This window comes from Papio anubis, chromosome 1, assembly GCF_008728515.1.
Source record: "Papio anubis isolate 15944 chromosome 1, Panubis1.0, whole genome shotgun sequence".
NCBI classification, from domain to species: domain Eukaryota; kingdom Metazoa; phylum Chordata; class Mammalia; order Primates; family Cercopithecidae; genus Papio; species Papio anubis.
Window position 1 is genome coordinate 182,007,591 of NC_044976.1, and position 10,878 is coordinate 182,018,468.

Below are 10,878 nucleotides of genomic sequence, written 5' to 3' on the forward strand. Positions count from 1 at the left end.
CCTCAGCCTCCCCAGTAGCTGGGATTACAGGCACCTGCCACCATGCCCAGCTAGTTTTTTATTTTTAGTAGAGGTGGGGTTTCCTTATGTTGGCCAAGCTGGTCTCAAACTCCTAATCTCAGGTGATCTGCCCGCCTCAGCCTCCCAAAGTGCTGGGATTATAGGCATGAGACACTGCACCCAACCAACAAAAGTTTTGTTTGTTTGTTTTGAGATGGAGTCTTGCTCTGTTGCCCAGGCTGGAGTGCAGTGGCACAGTCTTGGCTCGCTGCAACCTCCACCTCCCTGGTTCAAGCAATTCTCCTGCCTTGGCCTCCCGAGTAGATGGGATTACAGGCCTACTACCATGCCTTGCTAGTTTTCGTATTTTTAGAAAGAAACGGGTTTCACCATGTTGGCCAGACCGGTCTCAAACTCCTGACCTCAAGTGACCCACTCGCCTCGGCCTTTCTAAGAGCTGGAATTACAGGCGTGAGTCACCAAGTCCCGGCCCTTCCATTAACAAATGTTTTGACACAGGATCTAATTATGAGATACTCTGTTGATTAAATGTGTATATCTCTAAAAATCACATTCAAAATTACATTTGTAGCACTATTTAATAGAAGAAAAAATTTACTTCAATTTTTTTTAGAAAAAAGTTTCAAAAATTATGAAAGTAATTCTTATAATAAAACCATACAAAAATGTCTAAAGTAAAAAAGAAAAGTCATCCACTCCCTTAGGAAAAACACATGTTTAATGGTTTAATGTCTGTCCTTATAGCCCTTTTTTCTATTCACATGCAAAATGAAAACAAAACTACATTTATTTGTCTCTGTGTTTTTTAAATGAATCATATTCTACAGTATAGTGCAACTTATTTTTTCACTTAATTTTATATCATGAACATTCTTCCAAGTCAATACATAATAGTAACAGCAAACACGTGAGCTTATTAATGCTTACTTAGGGCATAAGTGTTAACTCATTTAATTCTCATGGTACCCCTGTAAGATGAGAACTACTAGTATATCCAATTTACAGCTGACTTTTAGTAATTCACCAAGAGTCACAGCTAGAAAGTGGTGCAGTTAGGTTTTGAACCCAGAAGGTCCACCGCATGGTCCCAGGAGCTGAAGGACATGCTCAGCCGCTGCTCATGAAGTAAATATAGATACCCTGAAACCTGTTAACAACTGCATAGTAATTCACAGCATAAATATACTAGACTTTTAACTATTAGCCTACCAACAGACATTTAGGACATTTTAAAATTATTTATAAAAGTTATTGACATCCTGGAATAATGCTAATATAAATATTCTTAAAGAATTCCTGTGCTGTGTTAAAATTTATGTAAGATAAACTCCTAAGCAGGAAATGATTCTATCAAAGAATATATACACTTTTAATTTTGATAGGAAATGCCAAATTTCCTTCCAGAAGTTTGCTTCAATGGTATCAATTTATAGTCCCAATTACAAAGGAGAGGGTTCAGATTCATTAGTTAACATTTTTGATTCATAAAAAAAAAGGCCCATTTTGAGTTTTTAATTAATACTAAATAGACTGCCAGGTTGATCACAATTATGTTCTGATTTTACAATTATCTGACATATTAAACAAATGTAGACTTAGCAGCTGTGCAGTGGATTCTTCTCCCAGTTATGAAACCAACTATGCGTGAGATGTCACCCCTATACAACCCTCTGTTTTCTTATGTATAAAATATGGGAATTGGACTAGCTGGCCTTGAAGAATTTAAACTCCCAATGCTGAGATTAAGAAGTGATTTAAAAGCTATTACAAGCCTATAATTATAGTACTAGTATAACAGGTTAGGGTCTTCAAGTTTCTATTTCCTTTAAATTACCATAACTATTGCCAGAGCGCCCAGGAAAATCACTAAAATAGTAAATAAAGTTTCCACTTGCGGCATACTCCCAGTGGCTTTTTAATCCCAGGCTGTCATTCCCTTGCTACCTAGCAAATTTGAGCATATCTCTGGAATATATTCCCAAGAGGTGAGGTGTGCCTAGGAACTAAGAACTAGTCTTTTGTTTTGCATTTAAAATATTATCCTGGGACCATTCTTTAGTCAATTTCTTCAACCAGTATTTGTTGACTATATTACCATACGCTAGGCACTGGGTGCATAGTAGTGATTAAAGGATCTCTGCCATTATGGAACTTACAGACCAGATGAGAAAGGCAAAGAATAACTCAAAATAACCACAAATGATAACAATGAACAACAACAATAACAAAAAAAATACAGAAAAAAATACTATGCAATCTGTTGTTTTTTTTTAAACTATAACACTAAAATTTTTTGACATGGGAAAAGTCAATAAGGAAAACTATTTCAGTTTGCCTCACATTGCAAAAATAACAATCACAATTATACACAGAGAATTAACTTTTTAAATCATCAGTTGTCTCAACAATAAAATCATCAAGATATTACTACTTTTCAGTTATGTTACTGATCATGTGGCTTGAACGTTTGTTTTACATAACTAAGAGTATAAATGACTGGAAGAATAAAGAGGACAGAACTGAGTATCCAAACAAAGTGAAAGACAAGAAATGAACTACACTTTAAGAATCTTGTTCAAACAAAAAGTATATACGTAAAGAAGTAAAGTGATCCACTATAATTCATGACTTGTCAATAATTAACAAAATGTTATAAAAATACTAATGTTTTTAAAAAACTGGCGATTATCAGCATAAGGGGCAAGTGGCATGTAAAAAGGAATAAAAATAGAATAATTTTTTTATATTTTAAAATCATGCCAAATGCCAGAGTACCTATATTAATATTTACTTTAAAATAAAACTAATCCCAGATTATCTGCAGAAATGACAGGCATTCACATAAATGATCTTCCGTATGTGTCAGTTTCCACGACTGCAAAATAAGGATATCTGCCATACATACTTCACAAGATCACTGTGAAAACTAAACAAAATAATGTATATAGAAGCACACCAAAAAATGATGTCAGTTATTTTGGACAACTTCTTTTTTGCTCCCACTATAAGTTATAGCAATTTAACAAATAAAATTGATTACAGCAGGACTTCATCTCCTTTCTTCTGCTCATGATATGGTAGAAGTGTTATAAAATGGGCAAAAGACTGACAATCAGAAGCAGAAGGAAAAAATCCAAAAACTTTATAACTCATAAATTGATTGCCCCACAGAAGGTTGGTTAAGTATTAACGCTCTTACATGACACACACACAAATTAATCTCAAAAAATCAAAGAAATTCGTTCACATATGTATGAAATTTTTTACAAATAGAACTTGCCATCTCTACATACACAAAGTTCTGCTACTGAGGATGAACAGAAGAGATACAGAGATGCGCATGTATTTATCCACACATATAATGTATTCTAGCTTGAAGTTTATTTTCAGATTACAGTATCTTAAATTTAATGCAATGACAGTTCAAATGATTCAGATTTATTTTATTACATTAAATGAAATTTGTCAATTTAGCACACCGAAACTAATTATTATATGCCTATGGCTTTGAAGCAACTTCCAGCATGGGTCGAAAAACTAATCCCTCAAAGTCGTAATTCCATGTCATTAGCAGTGCATTTCCTTGTTTAAAAACAATATTTTAAACTAACAGATTTTTAGAATGGAGGGCAACTTTTTGTATTTTATCATTGTTTCTACAGAACTTTTCAGGTTGTTACTAGCTCTACCAAAGATAGTCTTTCTTTTAAAACTCTTCAAATACAGGGCAGGAGGTATCGTTAACATGGTAACAATAACGACTTCCCCAAATTCAAAACAAGGATCACCATCAAAACAAAACAATCAGGTGGAGTACATGGTTACTGATCACTATTTCTGACAACCTGTTTTTTCCCATATGAAGGATCTGCTACTGCATTAAAACATTAAAATCTATGCCTATGTGCAACTTTCTATCTCAAAATTTAAAATTCAGGCAAATTCCAATTCATATATTGTGACATTGGATGTTGAGCGGCATTTAAAAGGCGGCGGAGGAAAATACTGCTAACTTCCAAAACATAAAGCTTTTTAAATCTCTCCCCAAATTATCTGTGAATAAACCGGTAGACTACCTTCAGCAACCGCTAGACTAGAGTAGATCAAAGTTTTCCCTATACTTGAGAATGTGATCCCCACCGAAAAGGAACAGAAACTGATCATCCTTGCCACTGGAGTCAGTCCCCGGAATCTCCCCAAATATGCCTGATCGCCAAATGAAGAAGGGACACTTCTCCGGGGAGCAAAGGCTAGAGGTATCTTACCTCTCTGCAGGCTAGAGGAGGGGCAGAGGAGGCGGGAGGACACTGGCAGGTAAGGAAGGAAATTCCGTCTTCAGCAGGCACTGGTGGGACCCGAAACCTAGGTCCCCCAAAAGCTTCAGAACCCAGGGAGGTTCCCCGAGGGGGACGCCAAGCAGGGCTAAAACTCTCCGCGCCCGGCCCCGCCTCTCTCGCCGCCACCGGGGACCCGGGACCGCGGACAGAGACAGTTGAGGGTGAGCGAGACTCCGCGGTCCCAGCCAGGTCCTACCGGAGCTCACCTGAGAGTGTCGCCTCCGCCCTCGGCTCCCACGGTGCATCCCGCGGGACCTGGCGGAGGGTGCAGTGACGCCGCCCCGACCGGCCCCAGGGCTGCCCGGCCTGGCCTCCCCGCTCCGGGGACGCACCGGGTGCCCGCCTCGCACCGGCTCCGGGGATCCGCCGGTCCGCTGGCAAGGAAGACGAGGCGAAAAGGCTGCCTCCCCTCCCCTAGGGCAAGCCACCCCCCGAGCTGCGGCTCTCTGCAGTTCCCTCTGGCGCAGGTCTGGCCCCGCTCCCCCGCCCGGGAGTCACTTCGGCAGGGGCGGCCCAGTCGCCATTACAGCCCAACAACTGACACGGAGGAGGAGCGGCGCCAGCGGCAGTGGCTGTGGCGGCGGCGCGAGGCAGGGCGGGAACAGTCGGGCCCAGGCAAACCTCGCGAGAACTGTCCTGAGACAGTGCCACAGAAATGCCAACCTTCGGTTAGGGCCATGTTGAGTGTGGCCAAAAGGTGGGAGCGAGATAAAACAAGGAGCGGAACCGCGAGGAAGCCATGTTTGGCGTGGCGAAGTTTAAACTCGTAGGACTCGGGAGGAGCCAAGGTATATCCGCAGAAGAGACCACCCCTGCCCTTTCCCTTTGACGCTCATTGGGCCTTTTGGCTGCGCATTTCACCCCGGGCTGAGAAAACAAGCTGGGGATTTGACAAGAATGAACTCAAAAGTCTGGAAACGGCAGCTTCTGAGAGTTTACAATGTTTCACCAATTGTCGTCCAAATAAATCGTCACCCCTGTCAGAGTAGTTGCAGCTCTGCGGTTACCCACTACTGTCACTGTGGCCGTTTTATTCGCGAGGGTTACAGTTCTGTTTAACATGCACTCTAATGACTTAAGACTCCACGCAAGTAAAACGGAGTTTCCTCCCATTAAGTATTGACTTTGCTGTAACATTGCTTTGAGAGGCCCTCTGTGGCCAACATGTCTTCTCATATCTTTGTCCTTATTTCCCAATCTCCGCGTGGTGAAATCATCTGTCAAGACTTGGCTGAAAGGACCTCTCTTCTGCAAATAATGCCACCTTCCACTAGGTGCTCACTGCACACAGACTCGCCCATCACTTCTGTCCACCCTCTGAACTCCGATAGTTATTTACCCAGAGATTGTTTCTCATCAAGTGTCTTGAAGACGTTAAGGTCTCTTTTATCTCTCTATGCCCCAAAATGGCCTAGCACAGTAACTAGGACATTGTAGGTGCTCAATAAATGTTTGTCAAATATCAATGACAGCAGGAGGCAGTAATGATCCCTCTTTGTAGGGCCTACAGCTATACCTGAATGGGATGTACAGCAGTCCTGTATACGTGTAAAATGTCTCCAGGAAGCTGCACTGGAGGGGACAGGAAATGTGGGTAATCGTATGGTGCAAGTGGTAGCAAAAAAGACAACATAAGGAAAATGTTATTTAGATTTTGCCCAGTCTTGCTGTTTAAAGCCCTGTGTTAGAGGCTTTTCATGCGTTATTTTACTGAATGTAAACAACCACCTTATTAAATATACTCACTTTTTTAAAACGAAGAAACACGTACTGGCCGGTCACGGTGGCTCACGCCTATAATCTGAGCACTTCGGGGGGCCGAGGCGGGTGGATCACGAGGTCAGGAGTACAAGACCAGCCTGGCCAAGATGATGACACCCCGTCTCTACTAAAAATACAAAAATTAGCTGGGCGTGGTAGTGAGTGCCTGTAATCCCAGCTACTCGGGAGGCTGAGGCAGGAGAATCGCTTGAACCTGGGGTGCTGAGGTTGCAGTGAGTCGAGATCGCACCACTGCACTCCAGCCTGGGCTGTTAACAGAGTGAGACTCCCTCTAAAAAAAAAAAAAAGAAAGAAAGAAAGATAAAAGAAAAGAAAAGGAAAGAGAAACAAGTACTGAAAAAGCTAAGTAATTTGCCCAATTTTATACCATCAATCAGAGGGAGATATAAGATTTGGGATCTCCTTTACCCCAAAAGCCCGTTTATACTTTTTCAGCCCCATGCTATCCCCTTGGCAACAGAGAAAACACTAAAGTTCAGTCACTGTGCTTGGAGCAGGGTTACCCTAGTATCAGCCTCTGCACAATTTCTACTTCTTATACCTTGTGTTGGTCCGTCTTCTCCTTGCCTCCTAAATTCCCCAAGCACATCAATGTCTTTCTTTTCTAATATCCTGTTACTCTTGTGTTTACCCTACAGATTGGCCCTGAGTCTGTCAAGTGTTGTACTAGTTGCATATAGTTTCATGAGAGTAATTAATCTCTGGAACAAGATTGGAAGCGTAATGCGAAAAGGTTTTTTGCCTTTCCCAGACGTCTCCACAGTGTTAGGCCAGTAATAGGTGTTCAATATGGCTTCCTATTTCTCCTACTTTTTAGTAGATATTAAGATTGGATTTTTCTTTATATTCTTTGTTGATTACTATGGCCTTGACTCTCACCACTTTTTGGATAACTAGATCTTGGCCCTAGACTAAATCTCCAATTACCTGTTACCTATCTTCACATAGATACAGAAGCCACCAGCACTTTCAGCTCCCAAATTAAGCTTATCATTTTTCCCTTCCTGAGTCTTACACGGCCAGCTCCTCCTCTTTTCCCCTGTATTTCTGTTCATGGCTGTCACAGAACACTCTTCTGAGAACTAAGAGGACCAAAGTTTCAGAAATATTACATACTCCTCCGTATGCCTTGCTCCCACCCAGTCAGTTATTAAGTCTCTAAATACCATTGATGCATATTTCTTATATGTACTTCCCTTTTGTCCAGTTGCACCACTGCCCTCCTAATTTAGACTCTCATTTCTACTGCCCAAATGATTATAGTAGTATTTCCACAGTTCAGCTTGACTTTTATCTCTACCATGTCTCTACCTGCCAAGGTAAGTAAAAACTTTTCGCCTCAGCCATCAAGGCTTTTCTCAGTATGGCACCAACCTAACTTTCCATCTCCCTGAAGTAAGACAGCACAATAAAGTAAAAAGGGCAGGAATGTAACATCAGAAAGACTCTTATGCAAATCTTGGCTCTATCACTTACTTGCCCTATGACCCTCAAGAACCTCAATCTTCTCGTCTATATCAAGGTCAATGATATTTACCCTGTAGGATTGTCTTAAAGATTAGAAATAATATCTGTCAAGAGCTTGACATTAAAAGACAGAAATAAACAGTAGCTAATGTCACGAAATGGGAAGTGATACACTGATTGAGAATGTTACATTCGAACCACACTGGATCTGAGAAACAACCTGTTCATTCCTACCTCTAGGCCTTTGTTCCCTAACCTGGAACACATCTTACCCCAGTTCTCAATTTCTGCTACATTCTCTAAGTGCCAACTGAGAACTTAACTACTACAGAAAAAAATCCTTGATTGCTCATACTTTGCAGATGCTCTTCCACCCCTGAACTGTGTGATGCTGTGTCTCCTGCTTAGAGCGGTATCTACTATCAATAGTTCTCCTTGTGTCTTATACCTCATGATCATGTTAGATTCTAAGGACCTTTGTCTCCTACGTAGTGGATTAAAAGCATGAATTCTACAAATAGCGAGTGACATCATTATATCGCCAAAGCTGTATCTGTCTATTAATTCATTGTCTAGAGATCAATATCAAATTTTGCATTCCCAGGAAAGAAAACATAACTATTCATCTAGAATTTAAATTCTGGGTTTAAACCTTAGCTGAGGCCGGGTGCGGTGGCTCACCCCCATAATCCCAGCACTTTGGGAGGCCAGGGTGGGTGGATCACTTGAAGGCAGGAGTTTGAGACCAGACTGGCCAACATAATGAAACCCCATCTCTACCAAAAATACAAAAAATTAGCCAGGCATGGTGGTGAACGCCTGTAGTCTCAGCTGCTTGGCAGGCTGAGGCACGAGAATTGCTTGAACCCAGGAGGCACAGGATGCAGCAAGCCAAGATTGCACCACTGCATTCCAGCCTGGCTGACGGAGTGAGACTCTGTCTCAAATAAATAAATAAATAAATAAATAAAGCCCGGCTGAACCACTTACTAGCCATATAACTTTAGTCAGGGTACTTAACCTCTTCGTGACTCAGTTTCCACTTGTGTACAGTGGAGATTGCAATGGTGCCTACCTCATTGGGTTGTGTAAGTATTAAAAAAAATAACACATGTAGAATATAAAATGTGTTCAGAATATACAAATATACAGAGACAGAAGGTAGGTAAGTGATTGCCTGGGACTGGGAAGTGGAATAGACATAGGGGAGGGGAGGAGAAATGGGAAATGACTACTAGTGGTTACGAAGTTTCCTTTTATTTTGAGAGGGAGTCTCGCTCTGTCGCCCAGGCTGGAGTGCAATAATATGATCTCAGCTCACTGCAACCTCCATCTCCCAGGTTCAAGCAATTCTTCCACTTCAGCTTCCTGAGTAGCTGGGATTACAGGCACCCACCATCATGCCATATGAATTTTTGCATTTTTGTAGAGACAAGGTTTCACCATGTTGGACAGGCTGGTCTTGAACTCCTGACCTCAGGTGATCCGCCTGCCTCAGCCTTCCAAAGTGCTGGGATTACAGGCATGAGCAGGCATGAGCCACCGAGTTTTGTATTTTTAGTAGAGATGAAGTTTCTCCATGTTGGTCAGGCTGGTCTCGAACTCCCAACCTCAGGTGATCCGCCCGCCTCAGCCTCCCAAAGTGTTGGGATTACAGGCGTGAGCCACTGCGCCTGGCCCCGGAGTTTCTTTTTTATGTGATGAAAATGTTCTAAAATTTATAGTGGCAACGGTCGCACAACTCTGTGAACATACTAAGACCCATTGAATTGTATGCTTTAAGTGGGTGAATTGTATGATATGTGAAGTATATATCAATAAACCTGTGTTGAAAAAGAAATAACACATGTGAAGGACATATAGTTGGCACATAATAGGTGCTGAAAAATGTTGCTTCTTTTTACTATTTTTAATACACTGAATCAGTGCCTTGCATATAGTTAGGTATTCAATATTTGTTGAATTAAATTTATTTGTTGAATTTAAATTCTAGGTGAATAGTGATGTTTTCTTTCCTGGGAATGCAAAATTTGATATTGATCTCTAGACAACAAACTAAGAAATGGCAGATACAGCTTTGGTGCTGTAATTATGTCATTCACTATTTGTAGTTCATTGAATAAAATTATGTGTCAGGATTAACTAAAGGCATTCCTAAGGAAATGTCAAGCCTAGATGCCAAATCTGGTCTATAATCTTGTCTGCCACGTTTTCAATAATAAATTCAAGCAGAACAAATTTCCCTTTCATTTTAAAACGCTATGCAGATACCAAGTTTAGGGATAGGTTTTCTGGTTACTTTTATTTTTTCTAGAGTTGGTCTTTTGGCTTAGTCTTGCACTTTTCTAGGGGATGTGTTATTCTGCTGGGCAGAATTATGAAAAAACTAAAATTTATCAAAAATAAATGTCTTTGATAAGAAAATAGGCATAACCATCTATCTTCATGTATATAAATATTTGTGTATATATATGTGAGTATGAGTACATGAGCACACAGCCAAGGAAATATTGATCATAGAAACCTCTGTGATATCAAATCCAGAAAGAAAAAAAAAAAAGGCATATCTACAAAGGCAGCATTTAACCATATTTGACTACAATTGAAAGTTAAAAATTGAAATTTTTGAGTGAGGTCCCAAAACAAACTGATAGCAGCAACCAGAGTAAGTTGTGAGACAGGCGCACAAGATGCACATTTTTAAAATTAATGTAAATATATTCAATATTTAATATAAAAGACAACAGACATTTATGTCTTGCGCCATAGTTGGTATACGCTTACAGATGCTTGCACCATAAAAGTTATTTTTAAAATCACTTAAAAAATGTTTTTGCCATGTTTATTCACAGGTATCTCTTGGAAGTTCTTTACCATTCATCTTACTGCTGTCCAAATAGAAATAGTACAATCTGGTTTTTTTTCTTTGATACTACATCTTAGGAAATGATCCCGTCTGCTATTCAGTGTTGTATATAAGAGTGCTTGTGGCCGGGCGCGGTGGCTCAAGCCTGTAATCCCAGCACTTTGGGAGGCCGAGGCGGGTGGATCACGAGGTCAGGAGATCGAGACCATCCTGGCTAACATGGTGAAACCCCGTCGCTACTAAAAATACAAAAAACTAGCCGGGCGTGGTGGCGGGCGCCTGTAGTCCCAGCTACTCGGAGGCTGAGGCGGGAGAATGGCGTGAACCCGGGAGGTGGAGCTTGCAGTGAGCCGAGATCGCGCCACTGCACTCCAGCCTGGGCGACGGAGTCTTGCTCTGTCGCCC

The 10,878-nt window shown here is 41.1% G+C and overlaps 1 protein-coding gene and 1 long non-coding RNA gene across 2 annotated transcripts in view; one reads left to right on the plus strand and one right to left on the minus strand.

The window, feature by feature from the left end:
• Positions 1-4,395, minus strand: part of LOC116275398 (centrosome-associated protein 350-like) — a 41,663-nt gene extending 37,268 nt beyond the window's left edge. The window contains exon 1 of the mRNA XM_031667586.1: positions 4,287-4,395. The gene's annotated coding sequence lies outside the window, so the exon portion shown is untranslated. The remainder of the gene's footprint in view (positions 1-4,286) is intronic.
• Positions 4,396-4,907: 512 nt separating this feature from the next.
• The window catches only part of LOC116271268, a 16,001-nt gene continuing 10,030 nt past the window's right edge, over positions 4,908-10,878 (plus strand). The window contains exon 1 of the long non-coding RNA XR_004179725.1: positions 4,908-5,737. This is a non-coding gene — a long non-coding RNA (uncharacterized LOC116271268). The remainder of the gene's footprint in view (positions 5,738-10,878) is intronic.